Raw genomic sequence first — 26256 nt, 5'->3', positions numbered from 1 at the left:
ACTAAATAACTGATATTTTGAACGCCTTATTACATCACTCCTGTGACATGGTTGTATCTTCGGTCTACATGTATATAGGTAACAGTATAATATACTAAAGACAGAAAGACAGACAGACAAACAATTACAGAGATAGACAGACATATCGGTGAGACAATAACACATTCATGAATTGTCAGGTATAGCGCCTTTTTCATTCGTGCTAGACTCCTTCTTTCCTTTCGTCTATCACAATTCTGTTTCATGGTGAGGATAGTATTACCGTGCAAAATGCACACGCCAAAAGCAAATCATTTATATCCTCTTGTAATTTTAAGATAAATCATATGTACTGTGCTGAGTTGTTTTAGATAGTGGTGAAGCAGAGTAAGTGACCAATGAACAGACAGACAGACAGACTAACAGACTGACAGACAGTTTTTTAAAACTAGAACGGCACTTAATTCACGTGCGTGAATATTTGAGCTTAAGGAAACCATAGATTAGTTACGTAAAAAAATTAAAAAACAAGGTTTATATTTTTGCATGTTTTTTTTTATCTAATTGGCCATTTTCGTTATCATAGATTGTACAGAAGGTATTACAAATGCATGAAACCCCAAACAACGACGGATGTGAGGATGTGAAAACTAAAATATAGCAGTATTTTTAGATGTTTAGACATAAAGCTTCTAATTTCCGGGACGGGTACAGTGTCACAGCTCTTTTAAGAAACTCTTTAGTTTTTGAGTAAAAGGTTGACATTCATCATGCGTCGACACTCAAGAATACGCCTATCGAATCCGTCAAAGTTATTAAATGTGTGACAGTATCAGGAAGCAAGCAACTGTGGGACATTACACTTGCATTTCCCTCTAATGAAAGGTTTTTATGAGCGCAAAAGTGTCGGACAGGCTGTTCGCTAACTTGTGTGGAAAATGTTTAAAAATTGGTTCAATGGAGCAGTCTGGTACTTCTGAGACTTTGAGGTGATTTTAATTTGTTATTTTTACTAAGTAAAAGAATTAGAACACCCAAGGGAAAGAGCACGAAAGGGGGGTGATCTTCCTCTCGTATCAACATTTTTGAGAAATTGATGTGTGTAATGGGTGCAATCTGAGAGGAGTTTCAATTTATTTAGCACTCGGTAAAACTGAAAATGACATTGAACACTGATATTTTTTATTAATTTTTTGCATGATCAGTGTTTGAGTTACAATATTCAACAACCAAACAATGACAAATACGTTTTGTGAAAAACAGTTATAAGTTTGCCAGAGATTGAAGACCAAAGAATAAAGAGGAATGGAAAATATTTGATCTTCTTGTATCATTTCTCCAGCTGCCAGCTGCAGCTTCTAATGAAAAGCCTGGATACGATATGGTTAGTTGTCAAAACGCTTATCGAACGCGAAGTCAATTAAAATGTTTCTGTGATAATAAAGGATGAATTAAAAACAGTTCAGTTTCGTCCTAGATCCTGTGATAAACTTGAAAAATTGATGTATGCAATGGTGCAGTCTGGTGCAATCTGAGATGTGTTTTCAATAGTCTGTTACTAGTAAAACTGTTAGAGCACTCAAAGGGGAGAGCATGAGAGTCGTGTCCCCCTCTCTCATCGAAAATTTGAGAAATTGATGTGAGCAATGGTGCAATCTGAGAGGTGTTTCAATTTATTTCGCACAAAAATCGAGTAAACCCCTTCTTCCTCTCCACATTTTGAAAAATATTGATCAGTGACCCCGTTTACATGCCTCTGACCCCAAGGTCGTAATAATGGCGGCTCTCAAGGGATCAGACAATTCAATATGCGCAAACTAACGTGCGCAGAAGCTAAACAGAAAATCCTGAAAATTTGGGAGTGATAACGGACTGTGAATGCGCTTGATACGAGAACAACAATACGGAAAGAGATCAGAAGTCAAAAGACCATTTTCAGTTGCCAATCATATGTACCGAACCATCGCAGAAGGTCAATACATGTAATCAAACGAATGAGAACTGCAGTTTGTCTGGTTACCCTGAGGATTGAATCCTGCTGCTACTGAGCCTATCTACCGATAGTCACAGACGTGAGTAAAATTAATGTGTTTAATCCGGTTCAGGGTTTTCTTATTATTAAAGATGATCGGGCAGTGTTGACTGAACACTATTTACTCAGTGATCGAAAACCTAGCCATACTTCCGGGCAAATTACGACAAGCATGATGAATGGATTGACTCATCCCATTGTGTGGATAGGCTATAAAAGCAACACTCGTTCGTCCCCAAGCAGCGGCGGGAACTTATAGATTACTAGGTATGTATGATTAGTAGGTATGTCCGTCCGTACGTCCTGCATCCGTCATCAGCGATTTCTAAGGCGTTTTGGAAGTTATTTTTGAACAACTAGGCCTAAGTATAGATACCCATTGTCTGTCAATACATTCCACTTGCTTTTAAAAAATAATCAAATTTGGCCATCAAAGATTCACTTTTTTGGATATTCAGAGTTACAACCTCTGAATCTAAATCCAAAATTAGCCGTGTCGTCTGATATTCAGGCTTGCATTCTCTGAATCAGAATATGAAATTTGTCCCCACGTTAATTTTATTTTATTTTATTTTATTTTATTAAACCTTGTTTAACGAGGGTAGCCTGGTAAGCTTCAGTAAAGATGCTTATCTTCCCCAGGGCCCTCAGATGAACATACAAACTGATACAAAGCAGAACAACATGAAACATGACTGACAAAGCTAGAACAATTTGTAAAGACACTAGAATCATTCGTGATATTTCAAGCATTACCAACTCAAATTGATGAAACTTGGTACAAATGTTGATATACGAGAGTTGTAATAGTGGTGAAGACATTTGCAGGTATCATTTCGATTAAATACTTATTTGCAAATTTGATGAACTTTCATAATTAGAGTGCTATGTCTAGAAATACTGCATCAAATTTGATGAAAAGTGGTACAGATGTTGATCTCACTGTGTTGTAACACCATGCAAAGAAATTTAGCATTATCTGGTCAATTTAGTGCCTTTTTGCATATTTTATGTAATTTCATAATTAGTGTGATATGTCTACAAATACTGCATCAAATTGTAAGGAATTTGGTACAGATGTCTTGTGAGAGCCTGCAAAACCATTTAGCGCCATTATTGTAACTTACTTGCTAATTTGCATATTTAAACGTTTCTTATTCGGACATATCTAAAAATGCTGCAAATTTGATGAAACGTGGTACAGATGTTGAACTCTCAGTACTATAATGGCACGCAAAGACATGTAGAAGTATCAAGTGCGTTAGTAATTTGTATATTAGTAAGCTTTGTAATGAGAGTGATACGTCTAGAATACTGCGGCAAATTCGATGAAATTGGTACAGATGTCGATCTCAGTGTTTTGATTGAATGCGCATGATGAACATGTAACAATATCCTGTCGATTAATTAGTGATTGACATATTCAACGACCTTTAATAATTAGGGTGGCAGTCCAGATCGGCCGTATATTGTCATCACTAAGGTATGGACTAATCCCGTTGATTTCTGTTATGTCTCCAAACGGGGAAAGAATATTTGTAATTAGTGATCTATATCCCGAATGAGTGCAATGCAGCTGATGACACTTACTGCCGATGTCGATCACACATGGTGATAGTAGAAACACAACTCGAAAATTGTACTTCATTCACGTGCACAAGCTATGAAAACTATCGTGAACCGTCTCTTGCATTTTTCAGTTTAAAATTCCACAGTGCGGCCAAACGACTATCACAAGTATTTGAAGTATGTCGCTTCTAATTCATCATAAGAGTATTATATTTTTTCAAACAAGGCGTGGAGTCTCATTTATGTGACATCAACATGATACAATAGAACGACAAAGGTCAATTCAAGGTTTTATATTTCTTCTTCTTCATGTTGCTCCGTTTCAACGTTCTCTTCACATTTATTGGGCCGACTGGCATTGTTTATTCTATCAACTTTCTATTCCGCCTAAAGCTGTATTTTCTAAAATGACTTATAATACCTTTCATAAGTATCAATGACGTAACGATTAAGTTGTTCCCCGTTTGCATTCTTTTAATGAATGCAAGAAAAGACTCGAGGTGAAATTCCCTCTCATCTTAACTTGGATATTCGAAAGTTTGCTCTTAGAACGTAGAGAGGCCGCCCCGGGATGATATGCTGTTGACGGTCCCTCGTGACTTCTGTGCCTAAAACACCTGTCTACGTATAGCCGAAGTGGCAAGTGTCGCGTATTTTTCCCACAACCGAGAGCCGAAGGGTGAAGAGCAAGTACAGAGCGAAACATTAGATCTGTACCGTACCGTAACTGACCGGCCACAGTGGCACTAGGAACTTGTCTTTGAGCTCGAATTATAGCGATTTGAAGGATACTCGGATATTTAGTGACTAAGACTTCACGGTCAATTGATGAGCAACGATATAGTGATGCCTCAGAATACATAACTGATGTAAATCCATAAGATCTCATTTATATTGCTATGCCGTTCATTTGCTGGGTACATGACATGAATATTGGCAAGGCCTCTAGTCACAGGCTGTGTCGGGCAAACTGAATACTGGAACAGTTCAACACGATGTAGGAAGTAGAACAAGAATGCAATTGTATAAACTGAACAAAAATTATTGTCAAAATTATCAAGTTAATACAGCTACTGCTCTGCTATTGTAGTGTCACTGTTACTGCATATCGGCAGTGACAAGGATAGCTCAGGCTATGAAGTACTTAGCTGAAGGAGAGTTCGGGTCAAATGACACTCGGACAGTGACACATACTTGTACACAAGTTCACACTATAGAGAAACACATGGAAGAACAAGAGACTTGAAATTTATCAGGGATTTTTGAATTCTAGAATCTGAGCATAATCAAATGTTAAATAAAAAAGTTGGAATTACTATGCTTGATTATCTTAATTGTCACATTCTCATTGTAAATAACACAACAGTAAAACTTTGTACGGTAAAGACTCTAATTTAATGGAAAAAATGTGTGACTAAATTGAGTGATTTTAATTTTACCAAATTTACCATTACTACACCAAAATTTCAGAGATGAAAACCTTTATTTGATGGAATATTTTAACCTTCCATTATTGCCAATTTTGCAAGTAATTTTGTAAGTAATTGTTTCTTATAAGTAGCATCTAATGTAGCCATGAATTCACAATTTGCATACTCTCTCATGATCATCATTTTGTGTGCTCTTCAGCAGGTGCCATATTGGCGTTGACAGATCGAGATGGATCAACTCAAGTCGGCTTTGACTGACAAATCCTAAAAGTCCACTGATGCGTTAGTAGTAAAGTAAACGTGGGCAAACTGTGATTGAGTAAGAATTTTACACCCCATTTTATTCATTTATCTACATGAAGCGAAGGAAAAATTAACCATCCATGTAACTAAAGTATGACCCTGACCTATATACGAACTCACGCACGCGCAACAGCTGGCGCAGCAGCTTGCGCAGCAGTGCATTGTCCTGAACTAAGCGGGGAAATTCCCTGCTGAGCATGTTTATACACGTTCCGAAGGTGTACGGGAAATTCCGTGTGAGTCATCACCATCAAACTAGCCTATATAAAGGCCCCCGTTGTCAGTCGCGGAGTCTAGCTGATGTGAATTTTTTCCTACTGCATGACTGAGGTCTGAACTCGGAGTTCCTATCGGTGCGAACTTGTTCACCTGATAGATAAAATTTTAGTAATTTCCTCTGAACTTAAAATGTGACGGAAGACCATTACTTCAAATAATATGAGACGTTTCAGATGAATGGTACTGATATCTAAAGTGTTCACTCTTTTATCTCTACGTACAAATGTAGTTCCTAAGTCGTTCTCTATTCTATTCCCACCAACAAAACATTCAATACTCATTTCCCCTCCCCGATCTTTATCAATACTTATGATAATATCACAAGTTGTTCTGTTATCTGTTTTCATAGCATAATATCCAACCAAATCGTCAAATTCATCTCCGTAGCTAACTTTACACATTCCCTAATGAGAACTGTACCATGTTGAAGTATTTTCATATTATCAGTCATCTGTTGATTTACAGTCTGTAAAGTTAATTCAGCTGCCTCATCACCGACACTTTTAAGACCCAGTTTCTTTAAAGTTGTGTCCCAAAATAATCTTACTGGAACCCCGCTAGCTGTATACGAGCAATAATTCTCCCCCTCGTTTATCCACCTTCTTAGTGTATTATCTGCCTTCATTATTGTATTAAGAGGACTAATTTTAAGATGAATTGGTATACCAAGAAGTGCAATGTATGGATTTGTAGGAGTAAGCCAACTACGAAAATCTAACAATTTATATTTGTTTACATTGCTATCAAAATAAATCACATTCGGAGTTCCTGGTGGTTCAGCAACACCTCCTGCAATTTCACTATCCAATATATCTAAGATGTTACGCGGCACATTATAAGGCATGAATTTCTGACTATCCCCATCCCATGTCAGAGCAAAAGGAGTAGGATCATTCGAAGCCTTTGTGGCGTCAATTACAGTTTCATCAATGTCTTTAAGTTCGGAAAATTCTACAGCATGTTCGTGGGATGGCGCCGCGGCATTGGCTAAAACGAAATATTTTTCGCGGTCTTTATAACGAAGGACGTAATCCTTATTATGATTAGCAGCCATCTTAGTATTATTGTTAACTTTAACATCACTCAGATCTTCAAGCTCAAGATTTTGCATACGAATTGTACCTAGACCGAAGCCACTTGGATCAGACATAATTATGTTATATACAGTGAAAATTAAAATAATACCTTGTAATATACACAACATGGCTTCAGCTATAGGAATGACAGTTCTCGGTGCTGTATTAAATGCAACGGCATTCACAGGAGGAAATATTATCGGACAAAAGCTTTCTGGGAATGGTGAGGCTCTTATTGAAGAGAAAGTTCGACATGATAAAGCATTAGAAAAATTTGAACATGATCGCAACGTCTGGTCAGAAAAAAGATTACTACAGGCTGACTGGGAAAGAGAAAATCAAGCAAAGGATGCGCATGCTGCGGCAGAATTAAGAGATACAGATGCAGAAATCCTGGAAGAAGCAGAAGCGGTGCAAAGCAACTCTACGTCAAGTCCAGCGCAAGCGTTAGCGCAATTCTCAGATTATTATCAACCCAGCCCTGAGCAAAAGAAATATGAGATGATCTATATTGCTGGAGGATTGGTCGTGGGATGGTTTATCTTCCGATAGGGTTACACCGGCCCGCTTCGGGACTACAATAATTCAATACAAAAGCTAATTGGCCAGTTATTGAAATCGATCATGTTCCCATCCTGATCTGTTATCCAGATACGCATTGAATTCATGTAATCTCCCCCTTTTCTCAATGGCATAGAAATTGCTCCGTTTTTAAAATCGTAAGTAACCTTTTCACTTATTTCTCTCGTATCCCGGATGGGAAGTATTTGTAAACAGTTCGATACTTTCCCCTGTATGTATCCTCCGGAGGCACCCGAACCAAATGAAACATAATTTCCAGTAACATCGACTACATCTGAATGAACTATATATTTAGTGACTGTTAAGAAATCCACTTTCTTCGGACTCATAGTACTTTTTATAACTGGGTTGTTCTCAGGTTTATCTGAAAAGCCGACGACGTTGGCGAAGCTACCTGTGGCATTGAAATAGACTTTAATATCTTTAGCCAAAGTTAGATAAACATGGTTTGTCGGCAGATGTTTTTCAAAATTAATTTTTTGCTTCAACCCGATTGCTTTGTTTAACGTATCGATATTGTAGTTACCTGGACGTATGATTTAGTCTTCTTCGGTTGGTCACCTTCTTGATATTTTATTACATTATTCGTCGATGTTATGTTATGCCATGAATTATATAGTCCGCACTCTAGCAGTCTTATCTTCGTAAACTGTGTCGTGTCAATGCAAGGGTAAAATTAACAGTGACTGGTTCACCTGTTTGGCTTTCAATCCAAATGATCATTGTTGTACGTTGTATATATTACTAAGTATAAATGTTCGATGAATATTATTATTATTCCGAAGGTGCCCATTACGAAGTATAAGGTTCTGCAGGAATAATATTTTTCTGTTCAAGGAGATCTTTGGTTGCTACCGCGGCAGCAGTCGCACCGCCTAATTTTGCCAATCGAGTCAAATTTGGACGACTTGGATCGCCAACCTCTATTTTCAGAAATTTGCTGGAGATCATAAGATATCCCATCGCAAGTCCTGCGATTACAATACCATCGTACATTGTGTTTACAACTGTTTTTAATATCCATGATTGCTGACTAGTATATAAAATAAAAAATAAAAATAAAAAATATGGGGAGTTAATCCATCTCATACAATGTAGAGGAGCTGGAAACCTCTCCCTCCCCCTCCCCCTCCCCCTCCCCCTCCCCTCCTCTCGGAACCCCTGTCGGAACTGTTCCGGATGGAGCTGCTACGTGCTCTGTTTTTTTCGCTTTCTGTGGAGGATCTTTCCGGACGGAACAGGGGGTATGTCGAGCACGCCCCCAATATAGCCCTAATGCAGTCAATGAAACTCCCACAATTCCTAAAACAAGATAACATTTATTATACCAGCGTGAATTATTATCACACTGTTCTTTCATTGTAGGCGGTAGGTCTGCTACCGCATCGATTCCCCTCCCCCCCCTCCCTCTCCATTGCTTTTAGTTTCTTCTCCCTGTTTTGCCTGTTCCATTCCGCTAATTTCTTGCCCGCAGCAACTCTCCCTGGATGCTTCGGCGGTAACGTCACTTTCTCTATGTTGCGCTGTGTCGGAGTCGGCGGAGCCGTTTGCGGTGTGGGCCCCGTCGGCGGGGCTTCTGACGGAGTCCCTGGCGGAGCCGTTTGCTGAGTCGGCGAAGTTGAATCCATTTATTTCAGGTACTATATTAAACCCGATTTTTTTAAAATTTAAATGTTTACCCGTAATTAAACCGGTGGAAATTAGAGCAATCAGGGGCCCCCACGTGTACCCTATCCGTCCTGATAATCGTTTTATTTCACTGTTTAGAATAAAATCCTTTTTAAGATCAGTGGCATAGTTATCTCGATCATCGATTGGACTACCTGACTTATTGCACGGGCTCCTAGATCTATGAAACTTTGAGTGATGGTATCACTTATAAGAGAACTGTATTTCGCTTCGTACATTTTGAAGGCTTTACCACCGTTTCATCTTTCCATTTTTCTACGTCAGCAACTGTAATCTCCTTACCAAAAAATAACTTACTTTGACCACTTGCGATGACACAGAGTATTTTTTCACGTTTTGTCTCTATTATGGATTGATTATTGTCCGAAGGCGCCGAAGCCCCTCGGAACCGTTCCGGTAGGGCGCTGCCATATTTGCCGCTGCCGATGACTTTATTAAATTCTCCATTGTTTGCAGTATGTTATCTATTCTTAGTAAAAAATAAAAAATTCGTTTAAAACTGAATCCGAAATAAAGTATTAACATAGTCTGGAATGTTAGTACCCCTAAAGAAATCGTTCCGACAGGGATTCCGAGAAAATTCTCCTCCATTTAAATCTATATGTATATAGAAACACGAATAATGAGTACAGACTTATTCCCAGTTGCTTTTCAATTGAATAAGACGAGCATACCAACAGTACAGCATGCTGATATTCCTTCCAAACCGAAGGGGAATAAAACCTATTCTCATGGACTTAGAAATATATGTAACGCCGACAGATAAATTTACTTTCCATCCACGGGATGTGTTCAAAGATAACGTAATCACTCATCGATCAGCGAAAGAAAGTAATGTCTGGCTGGGCAGTCCAAAGATGAAATACTGGGACCAGCAACTGAATTTCGCTGTATGGTGCAGCACACTGGTTGTGGTATATCATTCGCCCATCTCTTCGATAAGAAATTTCCGTCCGCAAATACGATCATTCTGCCGTTTCCATGTATACTTTACAATACGTCGGATCCTTCACGAAATGGGCGTTGCACTTCCAGACGATACCCCCACCTTCAAAGCGGGCGACAATCTGTACAATCTCGTCCAATATGAACTTCTCTGTACAGAATTTGGAAATATAAGTCCAACGAAGTCCGACTTTCGATATCGAAAAGGTCAAAATAAGGTCTTGGTTATGGATATGAATATTACACTAATCGTGGCCCTGTTCGACAGCCAAAAGCGATATACAACGGTCGGGACTTTTTCCTCTCCTCCGACGGAGGCGTTTTCTATACACATACCATTTTTGGAAAGAAAAAAACATGTACTGCCCGACAAAGACAGACCACACTATTATTTCTTCCGAAATGATGGATCGGAGGGACAATATAATAGTTTCATTCCTCTGAAGGGAGACTCGGGACTAACAAAGGCCGGTCTCGCCCGCCTCAATGAAAGCCTTGAAGCCTACGTATATTGCATACTTGGCGCACAAGCAAATATTCGTAGTACCATAGTGGGTGATACTGGCAGTGCACAGCAAGTCCGAAAAGAATTCGGTGTTCTCCTCGAAGATGAAATTCGTAATACCGACAAAGTAATTAGTTATAGGCGATATCAAGACACAATAACGAATACTGGTGTCAAACTTGATATGGCAGTTTCGCCCAATTTACTTCTCTTACCGTCTGAGATGGTCATCCTTTCGGGCCCGGCAATCTCGGGTTATAATAATGAATTGCAATACGCTACAGAATCTATGTCCTTCGGGGTGAACGGTGATATAAACACGGAAGTTCGAGAAAGTGCTGTACACGAGATGGAGGGGGAGGGATCCTGTGAAGTGGCAGGACGAGCCCGGAGAGTCACCACCACCTCACAATGACACGACTCGGATTCGGTCCCCTCCCCTCCCCTCCCGGAACGGGCAGCATCTGCAGACCCTATTCACGAATATGGTAAAATTGGTTTGTTATCTTTAGCAATATTCATTACTATTGTAGGTACTGGATAAAGTCACTAACTATATAGTTCATTCAGATGCTGTCGATGTGACTGGGTTTCATCTAACTCGAACCAGTAACTTAAAAGAACTAGAAGAGATTCATTAATTTACAGTATATAGATCCAGAGGAAATGTCAATATACGTAACCCCACCATTCAACATGATTATAACTGGACCGACATATTCTGGCAAAACAGAATTTATGTTGGACCTCCTCACCGGTCCGTACTTAAGGAAATTCGAATATGTGATATTCATTTGCCCAACATTCATGAATAATAAAGCGTATAATAGAAGATTCATTTTCACCGATGATAATGTGTTTATATTTCCAGTCGGACTCGATGCAGTGGATGATACATTAACCTACGTGCATAAAGAATGGGCTGGCAACGAACACTTTAATAATCCTCGATGACTGCGCCTCGTCCAAAGATATGAAGAAGCGCAGTAACGTTTTAGTCCAACTTGGTTTCAGCGCAAGACATGACGGATTATCTGTCTGGGTTCTGACTCAACAATATACTAGTATTAGTAAACCATTCAGGGAAAACATACAGATGTTAGTACTATTTTACACACCGAACAAGATAGACAACAAAACTATTATAAAAGAATATGGAATGGAGGTGTCAGAACGGGAAGCCGTGGGCCTAATCAAGCAATTGAAAAGTAGGCCATTCAGTAAACTAGTATTTCGTTTACGGCATCCGTATAGTATGAGATTTATAGAGGGTCCGGTGGCCGCCGATTTTGGTACTATATAGATGCCCTCCGTACGACATAAAATTATTCGTATAATATAGCAATTATGGAAGCTGAAGCCGAAGGCACCCCCGAAGGAACTCTTAGAGAATTATATTACAACCCGAAAACTGGTTTTGGAGGTGTACAAAAATTGTATGACGCAGCACGGGCCAGCGGACTCCACGTCACTAAGAAAGAGGTGAAGGACTGGTTAAAAACTCAGCTAACTTATAATCTACATAAACCGGTACCTCGTTCTCATGGCGCGTTCCGGAGGGGCCGACGCGTTTTTGTAACATCGATAGACTCACAGTGGCAAGCAGACCTTGTGGAATTCCCTCCCCCATTCGCAAAAGAGAATCATAACATTCGATACATGCTAACAGTAATCGATGTACTCAGTAAATATGCCTGGGCTAGGCCAATACAGTCAAAAACGGCCGATGACACTCTGAAGGCACTACAAGACGTGATTAAGAAATCCGGGAGAAGGCCCGACAAACTTCAGACAGATGAGGGGCGGGAATTTACGAACCGAAAAATGCAGGGGTGGCTCCAGGAGTCAGGCATTCATTGGTTTCACACCTACAGTGACAAAAAAGCTAGCGTTGTTGAACGTTTTAATCGAACCCTCAAGACGATGATGTGGAAATACTTTACATATAAACAGACACGTGAATGGCTTTCTATTCTACCCCACTTCTCAAGAATTACAATAACACCGTTCACGGAAGTATCAAAATGAAACCCAGGGACGTAACAGAGGAGAACGATTGGCAGGCATTTTATACACTATTCGGTCCTGAGTTGGCAGCCGGGGGAGTTGACCCTGAATTCAAGCCGGGAGAACGGGTTCGAATTACAAAATACAAGACCACTTTTAAGAAAGGATATTTACCAAATTGGACAGAGGAGATTTTCGTAGTTTCAAAAGTTGTGTACGCAGCTGGCTTGGGAACACCACCAGTTTACAAAATAAAAGATCTGAATGGAGAGGAAATACTCGGCACTTTCTATTCTGATGAACTTCAGAGCGCCCTTTCGGACGAGCTGTACAGAGTAGAACGAATTTTGAAGACGAAAAAAATTAGAGGAAAGAATATTATCTGATAAAATGGAAAGGTTATCCAGAAAGTTTCAATAGTTGGGAGCCGGAGGAAAATGTTATTAGAACTTCGTAAGTTCCTGTCCATGGTACTACGTAAGTACTTCGTAAGTTCCTGTCCATGGTACTTGTCAAGTACTACGTAAGTACTAACGTAAGTATTTACGAAAGTTATTCAATAAGTACCATGGAAAAAGTCTTAATTCTTGAAAGCCGAAAGTGTCAGTTTACCACCCCACTTCCACCCCCACCTGGCCAAGTATTTATCATGTACTGTCGTAAGTAATGTTCACTTACTGCATCTTTTTCGGCCGTATGTGGATGAGGTGGTACCCCCTCGGTTCCTGAACATATTAAGTTTGCAAGATCTTCAAAACGACTTCTCATGTTACCACAGTCCGTTCTTTCGAGTCCCCCTTGTTCAGCTTTATCGATAAGTTCTGGTTGAAGTATAATGTACACAACTGACATAAGCATAGACAAGTAACTTCAAAGTCCCCACTTTTCATAATGTCAAGTGCTCGTAGGTCAAACGAAGCATTATAAGCACACACAGATTCACAAGCGTTAAGAAGTTTGTGTAGGTTCTTTAGTGAGACTCGAGGTTGTTCTAGTTGTTCTTGACCAGGTGGGAAGTACGCTTTTTCAAGTTCCTCCTCCTTGAAACCGTCTATTAAAATCCCTGGCTGCCGCCGCTCCATGCAATTCCAAAGTCAAAAGCTTGTGGATATTCTACTGGTCCGACTGTCTCGGTATCAATGTTGGATTAAGTATATTCTTGAGAACGAGGGGGGTAAGAGCGTTCCGAATTACCAAACATGGAAGTCTGTAGTCGTGGCAAATTTCTAAGAAAGTCTGTTTGAACTTATTGTGAATCTCTTCTAGTTCTTCTAAGGCGGTTATTTCGTACGACCTGGCTCGAGTCAACACATTCCGCCTGCAATAATCCCAAGGCATATCTTTGAATATGATAATGAAACTGGGTAAATGGTCAAATGCTCTAGAAACAATCTTTTTTTCTTCCCACTCCGTGGAAACGCCCCGGATTCGAGAAAAAGTCAGATGTTGAATTATGGAAGAGTCACAAATAATGTATTGTTCTGAAGGGAGGGGGGTTTCCTCCCTCCTCCTCCCAGCCTGACATTGTAAACTAAGCGTATGTTCTATAAACTGGTTCTGAAAATCGGCAATCGAAACAACGCCATTATAAAAGTCGGCAATGTTGCTGGAAAAACTAGTGTCAAATTCTGGTACGTGATACGGATCCAAATTTACTGCATCGTAACTCTTACCACTTCCAGTTGGTCCATTTATGAATATGTATGACATTTTGGGATACTATATCATAGAAATTTTTTTTAAATTTTTTTTTTATTAAGATATATACGATAAGACAATGACAATCCTTTCTATTTCAGATGCAATAAAAATACTTGAAACCGGAGAAAACATCAAAATTGATGATGGAGGCAAATTAGTATTGGTGAATATGTAGATCCTTTCATATACGTAGACAGTGAGCTAGAAGTAGTTTTCAACATCGGACCTAAATATGGTTCTAGAGATCCTGCTACATGCGATGGGGTGTGTGTCCGTTGGCAACCGAGTCTTCAAAAGTTTACCGATTTAATAATATTCCGTACCCTAGGTGAAAGTTTCGATGCATCTACTGCTAAAAGTTATGCTGCAAGCCTGGCCGCTCACTCCAAGAATAATTCCTGCGGATTTTACAATCCATCTAAAGTGTATCAGAAGCGAGGGAGCGAGGCACAGCCGGGCATGAGGTATTTTAAATTTCAGTTTAAAAGAGGGAGAGGGAGAAATCACGATTTCGCTACATGTATTGATATGGTTCAAGAAATTGACTGCGGTTTTAAACAGTGAGTCCGTTACTACCAGTCCGAGAAAATCCTGCTATTGTACCTCGTAATATCCGGAAAGGTAGTAAGATAGAATTCTTAGCATTTAAACCGCGCTTAAGTAAGCGTGCTCTTTCTTTCACTGTTGAGAGATTAATATTTTGTGCTGCGCCTAATAAACCAGAAATTCAAGATGTGGAAGAACTAGTCGACTTAGAAAGATTAGGTGAGATATATAAACAAATAAATGCTGACAAAAATATTATAGTGGATTTTGATGACCTATCATAGAATAATTATTTTTTCATTTTAAAAAATTTTTAGGATAGTATATATCATAAAGATTATTATGTCCGTCGATTACATACAGCATTCAAGGGAGCAGTTTTACGAAAAGAATTTCCTGAAGTCAAGCGAGTCAAGGATATCGGGGAGCTGGTGGATATTGAAGGTATGGTTAAAGGGGCCCGAAAGATGTACTCTGTTTATACCGAAATGGAAGTCAAATTATCGGATCCGAAAACTGGTAATACACAATCGCGTTCATTGTATGTTAAATTAAATGATACATACACAAAGATGTAAGAGGGGCGGATGTGGGGCAACAATTAATAGATCGCTACGATCGTATGCTTGATACAATTGAAAATGTTGAGGGTTCTGGTCTCGTTCTCGAGGAGATACTTAATTTTGAAGTAATTCTAGTAGAAGTTTTACTCGGGGCTGGGCTGGCGCTGGCGCAGTCCAACTTCCCAGATGGTTAAAAAATAAGCATTGTGTGAGCGATCTGGTGCTACCTTCGGGCAGCGAGAACTGTTTTCAATACGCCATCGTAGCAAGTTTAAAGTTGGCCGACCCCGAGTTTCGTGAAAAGAAATGTGGTCAGGTAAGGAGAAAATGGAATACGTACGCCCCATTTATGGCTGACTACTGTTGGGAAGGTATTCCCACGCCCACGCCCGCCGATATGACTGTATTCAGGCGCTTCGAGCAGCAAAATCCAGGGGTCAAACTTCAAGTATTTCAGATCTACGAAAATGATCCCGCTCCCCGTCCGGCATAAATGTGTTATATAGTAGCTGTAGCGGAGCCGAAGGCGGAGCCCATTCGAAGGTGAAGCCGATAGGAATCAAATAGCAAATATCTTACTGATAGTTGGTGAAGACGGCAGCCGTTCTCACTTCGTACCAATTACTGCGGAAAATCGCCTTCGTAATTCTCGTACTAATCGAAAGAATGAGCGCAGACGGAAGTGTATTTGTATGGTTTGTAAAAGAGGTTTTAAGTCAACAGAAGAATTAGAAAAACATCAGGTATACTGTGGAACAGACACTGCCCAGCCAGATTTTCCTAAGGAAGTGTGTCAATTTGAAGGACATCGGAAGAAGGTTCCTTCTCCCTACGTCGTCTATGCAGATACTGAGGCAATTATTGAGAAGGGGACCGGCCGACACATTCCAATTTGTCTTTCGTATGTTATGGTGGAACGGGGGTGGGGACCTTCGGAACGAGGCCCGGGCCGACCCACTGTTTATGGTAAAAGAACATTCACAGGTCTCTCCTGTGTTACAGACTTTCTAAAGGATATGAAAGAACGGGCCGAGTATTATTCTAAATCGTATTATTGGAAAATAATACCGATGAGGGATCCTTCTAATTCCGGCGCGACGGATGTGATCCAGTCTGTATTGCATGTGGAGAGCCGGCAGGATACCGAGTAGTGAAGGAGGAGGCGACCTTCTATTGCGAAGGATGCCGGCCGTCGAGAACCATTCCTATCTACTTTCACAACCTCAAGGGATACGATGGTTCTTTTATTTTGAAAGAATTACATGAAATCGTTACCGAAGGAGATGATGGGGGTTCCGGACCAGAGCCTAAAATCATAGCTAAGACGAGCAATGGAGGAATTAGGGTCTCTCGAAAACATTTATTTTTCACGCCTCAATTGTTGTTGCCGGAGGGAAGAGGGAGATAAAGAGACGTTTCTTTTCTATAAAGTTTATGGACAGTGCTCAGTTGATGATGGGGTCATTGGCGAAGTTGGCAAAAACTGTGCCGGAGGATGGGTGGACGGCGGCGCCACTTTCATACCCGGACATTCAAAGGGCGAAAGGTTTCTTCCCCTACGAATATTTAGACTCGGTTGACAGACTGGGAGAGAACCAGCTCCCGGAGAGGGGGGAATTTTATAGCGAATTGACGGAAGAGGGGATTTCAGAATCTGATTATGAGCATGCATTAAGAGTATGGGACGAAGTTGGATGTAAGACGATTCGTGATTATATGGAATTCTATTGTGAGACGGATGTTCTCCTTCTTGCTAATATATTCGAAAATTTTCGCGACACATGTTTAGAAGCATATAAGTTAGATCCAGCCCCTATATGTCAGCACCAGGCTTGACATGGGATGCTATGTTACTTTACACGGGTAATAAATTTGGGCTCATTCAAGATGCTGAGCAGATGAATTTCGTACAGAGGGGGATTCGAGGAGGCATCAGCCAGTGTAATATTCATTATTTACAGACAAATCATCCGGCTTACGCTGGCCCCGCCGGCGGGAATTACGATCCAGAGAAGCCGGTGACCGAAATAAAATATCTCGATGCAAACAATCTCTACGGCTGGGCAATGAGTCAGGCAATGCCTACGGGCGGACTTCATTGGATGACGATGGAAGAGTGGGAGGAATGGGAAGGCGGAGCCGGCGGCGGCGGAGCGGGGCGAGCGTGGCGGAGCTGGCGGAGCGTGGGGACCTGGTTCCACCTTTCCACCAAGTTTTCTAGAAGTAGACTTAGAATATCCGGCCGAATTACATGAAGAACACAGCGATTTGCCATTAGCACCGCATCACTATGAATTTCCGAGGCAGGCGGTCGACTGATTACAAGTGTGATGGATAGAGAGTCCTATGTCTTACACTACAAGTTGCTGGAATTCTATCTTCGGATGGAATGAGATTGAAAAAGATTTATCGGGTGCTTGCTTTCGATGAAGCTCCATGTCTCGCGAAATATATTGACTTTAACACTAAAATGAGGGCAAAGGGGAGGACAGATTTCGAAAAGAATTTCTATAAGCTGATGAATAATGCAATGTTCGGTAAGACAATAGAAGATGTTCGAAAGTACAGAGACTTTAAATTTGTTTCGGACTGGAACGGCACGGATAGTGGACGTAAAAAGATTCAGAAGTATAATCCAAAGATGAAACATATAACTTTCATAACTTCCGAAGAGGATGGCGATTCCTGCGACAGTGCCCTACTGGAACTGAAAACGGATGAGCATAGATATGTAAAACCAGTTTTCATCGGCGCCGCAGTACTGGAACTTTCTAAGCTGCTTATGTATGAGACGCATTACAATTACTTTCGGGCCCAGTTCCCTGGAATACGATTAGCCTACATGGATACTGATAGTTTTGTTTACAGTGTGCCGATCCCGAACGCCTCCCCGGACGTAACTTTCAATGATATAGTCCGAGAAGATGTTGAAAAGAATGGTGAGAAGTCTATATATGATACTAGTGGGATGAGCGGACCCATGGTAGCCCCCGATTTTCCGAAGATTAATAAAAAAGTGATAGGTAAATTTAAAGATGAGTTGAATGGTGAACCTATTCTTGATTTTGTCGGCATACGCTCGAAAGTGTATGCTTTTCGAACTCCAACTTCGGAGACGAAAAAAAATAAAGGGGTGAAAGATGTTTGTGTTAGAAAACATTTAAACTTTGAAGATTATAAAGATCTATTTGAAACTGGGAAGAAGCCGGAGCCGGCACAATTTGTACAGTTTGTACGGAAAAAGGCTGGAGAAATCCGTAGTGAAAAGCGTAGTAAAATCATGATGGCGCCAAATGATATCAAACGTGTGCAGTTATACAATCCAGACACGGCGAATGGCTGGCAGAAACATGGCCGATAGGACGGACGACGGGTCATGGTTACGGTTTAAAATTGTAAAGACATTAATCTACTATTTTCAATAGAGACTAGGGCATCACTGATAACATAAATGTGAGCAAATATATTATCATCGCGAGTGTCATCGCCAATCTTAATTGAGGTGTTTTTCTTCAGAATTTCAAGTTGAATTCCGTCCTTTGTGTTCATTACTTTTAAACCATTTCCATGAAACTCAATATCTTTAAAGCTACGCAGATCGATAAACAGACAGAATTTATTCTTCAAATAATCGGCCTCATCTATATCAATTTCACACCAATCTTTATCTCAGCAAAATACCGTCGCACCTCTCGCCAAATTGTCTTGGTATCATCTTCTGAGCGTATACTTTGTTTGCAATGCCTTCGATTGATACAGACACAGATTCAATGGAGGGGTTAAAGAAAAGTTCACTGTTCAGTTCTGTCTGATTCTGATTTTTAGTGAAGAGTATAGCGATACCTCTAATGCTACGTCGTGGTACATTTATATTTTCATGATAACCGTGTCCGATTCTTTGAATGGGATTGTTCTAAAATAATGTATATGCTCGTAAAGGTAACTTTTTCCACTGTTGTAATAACCAGCAGTTGACCTCGCGAGATCGGGGTCAGTTATTGTTTCGTATTCCATTTGAATGTTTTTTAATTTATAATTGGCTGTAACAACCTGATTACTGACAAGTAATTGGGAGGCAGGTGCCAAGCGTAATTTCCATTCGATATGACTCCCTAACGCTTTTGGATATGCAACTCCATGGTCTGTCACGAGGGGGTGAGTGAGACGAATAGCATATTTTGTTTTATATGTGTCGAAAAGTAACTTATCGCCCACGACGTTTTGATCTCCATCGGTCGAACCGCTTCTCAATTTTCTTAGATTTCGTTCTGAATTCCGTACAGTGTCATGTTAGTTCTCTCCTTTTATGTTTGAAGAGATCGCGATAACATTCAATAAGGTTATATTTATTCAAATCGAAAAGTGTCTGACCCTCAAATGTGAGTTTCATACGCTCCACCAATTTTTTGCAACATTTTGTACTACTCGGTTATATTCATCTCCCATTACTTCGAGATCAAAAACCAGGTCGAAAGTATCTGGAACTAAGAGTACTCCGCTTTCTAACTTCGGACATCGTATGATAAGTGTCTGGCCTGGATCTGCCTCACTTGGATTATGAGCAATCACGTGATGAGTTCTTTCTGACTTCGTTCCATTCGGTATTCGGTTGGTGAAAGTCGGTGATAATGTTCTATCGTACCCCATTTTTCGTGTAATGTATATAGTAGAAGAAAAAAAAGAAAATAAATCACATCTTTACATAAATATTTCCGTCTGACTGAAAGATAAATCGATTGCCTGTGTCGCGAATCAATCGAAGGACCCAATATTCTTGGAGATGATGAGCCTCTTGGTCATCCTCAGTATCCTGGAATACAGCTATGAATTCTAGTCGCTTAAAGAAGTTAGTCTTTTGACATTCCTTCACGAAAGCTAAAATGTTATGATATAGATTATCATCTTTGAGTCGGACACCTGGATTTGCTCGAAGTATATGTCGATTTACTCGTCGGAGTTGCACCATTCCAATTCGACGGAGAAACCAAACAGGTCTTTATTTTTGGAAAGAAACTTTGCAATATTCTTTTCACCAAACATGTTGATGCCGTAGGGGAGTGTCATATATTAATACATAATTTTATTTATAATGACTAATGTTAAACCAGTTAAAAATTCCATAGCTGTTCTCCGACAAATCCGACCACCGATCCTGCTGTTTTTAATAGAAAACTGACTGAGGGAGCCGATTAAACCTGGTATTGCAGCAGCACTTTTTGCGGCCAATGTTTTTAACCATTCGCCAAATTGCTTTACAATTTCTTTCGCTTTTGTATATACTTTGGGCGGACCTGAACCTCCTGTGTTTGCTCCTCCTCCCCCTGCTCCCGCTCCTCCTCCTCCTCCTCTAGTCACAGCCAGGGCAATTGTTGATATTGTCATTCCAAGGGCAGTCAGTATTGCAGCGATTGTTATACCATTTCGTTTAAATAATTCTGTCAGCTTCAGTCTCAGTGATAATTCTGGATCAGAAATTACATCACGAAGAGACCTAGTCGTAGCAAGACTTTCACGTGCCTCACTGATCTTACCATTTTCGTATTCAATTCGATTGTCAACTTTAGCTTCTCTTGTTATGAGTTCAGCTAGTAGTTTCTTGGCTTTTTCTTTTCCTTGGGTGTGATCTTCAGGAATTTCCTTTAACTGTTTTTCAGCTTCTCTTTTCAATAGCCTTATTTTAACTTTTTCGTTGTTAAGGTCGCTAATACGCATATTCGCAATCCTTAATTCATCATTAATAGCTCTATATTCTGGGTTTAGATTGTTCCATTGTTCAATTTTATTTTCAAAAGCTTGTATTTTGTCTGCATTACCAGAAGCATCTTGTCGTAACTCTGTCAGTTTATCTTTGTATATACCCATGTCTTCTGGCGTCATCTTCTCAGCCGGTATTTTATCGTTTTCCACATCTTTAGAATGCAATGCACGTCCCACAAATTCGGGCTCACTATAATTATATACTTTCCTTACAAATTCAGATCCTCCTTCTTTTCTTTTTACTGTCTCGAGTGATCTAAATCCACGTCCTATATCTTTTGATAGCCTGAGTTCTTTATAATACAGCTTTCCATCCCTAATCTTTGCATTCAAAAATAATTCGTTTCGTGCTGCTTCATCAGTAATATTATTCTCATCTAAGAATTCTTTAGCCATTTGTATTCTAAGTTCTACTTTATATCTAGTCGTAGGATCTACCTGCGGGCTCCGCGCGCTTGAGACGGCCTGGGAAGAATCGGCTTCTGCAAAGGTATCATCATCATAGGAAAAAGTTGTTTCAGCAGTAGCATCATCATCGTCATTTACATTTGCATCATCTAAACCCTGGAGTGGTATATCTTCTCCTCCTTCTGCCATATTGTCTTTCTATATTACTACAATTATTTTTTATCATCCCTACATATACAGTAAAAATGCACATCTCAGTTGTTGAAAGCGTTGAACAATTGGCTGATTATATCGAAAGAACAAGTGCTGCATATCGACGAAGTTATAAATTAATGGGTCGAATTGATATGGCTCTTAATATTACTAAAGGAATTCTTGTAAGTTCTGCTGTAATAGCAGCAATTCCAACAGTTCCGGTACTGTTAGCCTTAACTCCTATACCAGGTGTTGTTATTGATGTAATACAAGGGAAAACGGGTGTAGCAAAGAGACGAGAGAAATATAAACATTATTATGTTCAATATAAACAGCTGCTTACACAAATACAAGAAAAAGGCGCAACCCTTCGGAACGAGGAGGCTCCGGGGTCAGAACTTATTCAGGACATATTTCATCAGGCGCTAGAAATTCAAAAACAAGAAGGATTTAGTCCACCTCTGGAAAGATACCTAAGACATTATGGATTGAATGGATATGAAATTTAGTTCGCACCGATAGGAACTTCGTGTTCAACATCAGCTAGACTCCGCGACCGGCCGGCCGGACTGACAACGGGGCTCCTTTATATAGGCTAGTTTGATGGTGATGACTCACACGGAATTTCCCGTACACCTTTGGAACGTGTATAAACATGCTCAGCAGGGATTTCCCCGCTTAGTTCAGGACAATGCACTGCTGCGCAAGCTGCTGCGCCAGCTGTTGCGCGTGCGTGAGTTCGTATATAGGTCAGGGTCATACTTTAGTTACATGGTTGGTTAAATTTTCCTTCGCTTCATGTAGATAAATGAATAAAATGGGGTGTAAAATTCTTACTCAATCACAGTTGCCCACGTTTACTTTACTACTTGCGTTTAAAATTGAATCAATTTAAGAAATTGCCTTGAGAATATGACTCTACAAACTGCTAATAATAGGAAGTGTTAAACTTCTGCGATCAGAACTATACACAATACATGTTAATATTTGGCGTGCATCACTAATAAATATGCGGCTGTATGATAATTGGGGGAGACTTGAAATTTTTGATCATATAGACGGGGAGCAGCCTTACCTAACATTTGTTGACAAACATGGAGAACAGTACCATTAGTTCGTGTGTTATAATCCCAACTTGGCCAGTTTCTGTGTGGGAAAAGTTGGAATGGACTGTAAGGCGCAAATTTAAAGAAAACTATTAACGTTCATGCACTGAATGAAGCTAATCAACTGCTGCTTGATCGGTGAGGAGAAATTCTTTGTCTAGTTGACCATGATGATCTTTGGATACCATTTTATCAAAAATAAGGAAGCTGTTTAGTTGCAGAGAAAACAATGACGAACATGCATAGGAAATTAAGATTCAAAGCGACATCATTTGATGGAGTATCATCTGGTGTGTAATTTATGAACAGAGTCAAACAGATGCAAAGTCGGGGAGGATGCATCGGTTGGCTATTGTCCCGTGGGATTGATAATGATTTTTATTGGGCTTACTGAGCGAAGACCAACACAATAAATAAAGTGAAAGAAGAACCAGACTCATGAAATTAGGTACATTGCACTTTCGATTTCATGTGTTTTTCCCCCACCTTTTGTTACATTTGCAAGATGTCTCTGGAAAGACATAAATAAGCTCGCTCATGGGTTCAGCTCATTCAGTATTACCATAAATTCGTTAAATAGTTACCAAAGTTAAAAAAAGTTTGTTTTTCTAACGTAGTGGCGTCCTTGCTTACCTTCTTTCCGCTTCCTTCCAGAGAGTTCAAGGCGATAGAACATGAATAGATCAGTTGTTTTCATTACTACAATGATGGGTATCATGAGAAATGTACATGCATCTGTTCAGGTTCGTGCAAACGTTCCATCTATCTCCCTCACGCATGCATGCATGCATGCATGCATGCATGCATCAATGTATGTATGTATGTATGTATGTATGTATGTATGTATGTATGTATGTATGTATGTATGTATGTATGTATGTATGTATGTATGTATGTATGTATGTATGTATGTATCTATGTATGTATGTTTCTATGTATGTATGTATGTATGTATGTATGTATGTATGTATGTATGTATGTATGTATGTATGTTTCTATGTATGTATGTATGTTTCTATGTTTCTATGTTATCTATCTATCTATCTATCTATCTATTTCTATCTATCTATCTATCTATCTATTTGTTTATCTATGCATGAATGCATGCACATGATATTTATGCTTCATTGCTTCCATTTTAGCTATATTGCCAACCGAAAATGTTATGTAACGACAATGGAGAATGTTCTCAGTTCATGCCAGTAAACAAAGACACTGAAATTTGCTGGGTGGCAAGCATTAAGGTACATATTCACGAATCTCCGAATTTCCTGATGGGGAGTTTCAACACTATAATAGTGATATTATGAAATGTACACGATCGGCGATCAGAAAGTATTATGTTCCTCCAGATGTCAAACGTTAGCTTTTATGTCGTTGAGACAACTTTACCAGAGATGTAATCATCAGTCACAGTGTAAACACTGATTTAGTATTTTGTACATGTCAATTAATAAATTTCGAGTACCATCATTTACACTCAACCTGCATTATTTTTATCGCCATTCACTCATCATGAAGTACCGTTGAGGCAGGGCATTGGATAAACATGTCTGGGAGTCCATGAGCACTTTAGTTTGCCGCCTGACATCTGAACCCAGATCGCATTTGAGCTTGCACTGGCACTTTTGCCCTGTAACGCTTGAAAGATAACGGCCGACGGCAAGTTGGAAGCGAGTGACGGAAAGTTTAATTATTTTGGCCCGAGACTGACAACGTACCCGAATATCATAAGGCTATAGCATCAGTTATTACCGCTAGGGACCGTTTGTTGCCAGAAACACATCGCTATTCCCCGAGGCCGTAGCACACGACCATGGGTAATAATCATGCGCTATAGCCCGAATAAAGACCAGGTTTAGGTGTTTTATAACACACCATAAGCTCATGTTGTATCATGTTACAGTTTTTAATACGTGTGATATTTTGCACCGCAACAATCCATTGATTGGCGATATTTCCACAGCGGTTACAATTGTACGTGGTACCATTTTCTTACAAAAATATTCTAAGCATACCAGAAATATCTTTGGTTGCACTTGAATTTTTTCATCCATAAGCTGATCAAGTTCCTACGCTGTTGGAATGTTTTACAGAAAGGCTCGTCGCTCATCCTGGACGCACATCACGTTCTTGTCCACCCGCCAATGTTACAAAGCTGTAGACGACACTACGGTCACGTGACCGGGCACTTTTCCAAATTTGGTCAAAACTATGTCCCTAGGGAAATAGCTTTATAAAACATCCCCTGACTTCACGTTTGTCGATTCAGTGGGGACTAGACGTATGTATTTTATCGTCACGTGATGTATTCTGTCGAATATCGACACGGAATGAGCATGTGGCGTGTTATAAATCAAGATATGACATGTTCGTGAGCAGCTGGAACTACGGAGAAGCATGTTGTCTGAGGTCGATTTCGCTGCCACTTTTGAAAGTTACAAACGAAAACAATCATACATTTTTTATGATAAAGCTGTAAAATCAGGATTCTTGTCGAATTCACACTGTCATGTATTTGAGTGACGCTGACAAGTTGCAGCGCAAGGGACCAAAACTCGAACGCATAGCCCCGAGAGTCTGTTCAATATCAACTAAACTTTTTGCTATAACAACGAATTATTCCATAATTTGTAACAAATACTGGTCTATACTTGACATATTCAGCTCAGTATGTCTGCCTTGATAACAATTATCTCCTCTCTTCAGAATGCATCATGTTCTGAGTGGACACAAAGGATGGATGATGAGAATGGTGGACGACTTGACCCCTCATCATTGGGAGAGTTTGAACTCCTCCATGAGTTGCGAGATTCCTATGGATTCTGTGATGAGCCGACTGATATTGAATGTGCTTTGGCTGACGGCGCACACGCTCCACACACCCAAACTGGGCAAGTTAGTCTGCAATGTAACTTGGAAAAAGGATTTCTGTGTTTCCACAGCCAACAAAGTGGCGACTGTTTTAACCATGCCATCCGTGTTCTCTGCAACGCCCCATGCCCGACTCCAACGCCACAAGTTGAAGGCATGACATCGGGGCTTCCCTCAGGTAATACCGGCAATAATTCAAATAGTATTACACTGATAAAGCTGATGTTCCTATCGTTATTTATGTAGCAATGGACGATGGCTCTCAAATATGAACTCGATTTTCATTGAAAGTTTTATATGTCATCTCGACTTGTTCAAGTAGGTAAATATTTAAAATTAAAATCATTTATAATAATTTCTCTCGTGTCTCTCCTATTTCGTACCAACCTATTCGGAACTTGGCAGCTCAGGCCACGTTTCCCAGCGATTGAATGCATTACCTTTGAGTCTGCGCAGTAGTGAGTTAGTTTCTACCGGATTCACCTCCGGGTGAAACTCCCCTGTTTAGCGTTTACCCCACTCGTCTGTTCTACTCCTCTTACGCATTTCAAATGTAAACAGAACACAAATCATCGCGTTCACTCCACTCAAACATCACAAATTACAGACTTGAACCAAGTCTATATGTCATCTAACTGAAAAGAATAACTTTGCAAAAAATAGGCAGGCAGAAGGCTGTCACGTCTAGTTAAGAGCTAATTTGCAAGAAA

The 26256-nt window shown here is 40.0% G+C and overlaps 1 protein-coding gene and 1 long non-coding RNA gene across 2 annotated transcripts in view; both read left to right on the top strand.

Annotated features, from left to right (window-relative positions):
* The window catches only part of LOC139136442 (mucin-5AC-like), a 37120-nt gene that overhangs the window by 9091 nt on the left and 1773 nt on the right, over positions 1–26256 (top strand). The gene's annotated exons all lie outside the window — the stretch shown is intronic.
* Positions 1827–25730, top strand: LOC139137257 (uncharacterized). Its single transcript, XR_011553360.1, has 3 exons — positions 1827–2051; positions 23327–23415; positions 25382–25730. It is a non-coding gene; the product is annotated as an uncharacterized lncRNA (long non-coding RNA).

This window comes from Ptychodera flava, chromosome 7 (genome assembly GCF_041260155.1).
Source record: "Ptychodera flava strain L36383 chromosome 7, AS_Pfla_20210202, whole genome shotgun sequence".
Classification (NCBI taxonomy): Eukaryota; Metazoa; Hemichordata; class Enteropneusta; family Ptychoderidae; genus Ptychodera; species Ptychodera flava.
This window is presented reverse-complemented; position numbering and strand designations above follow the sequence as displayed.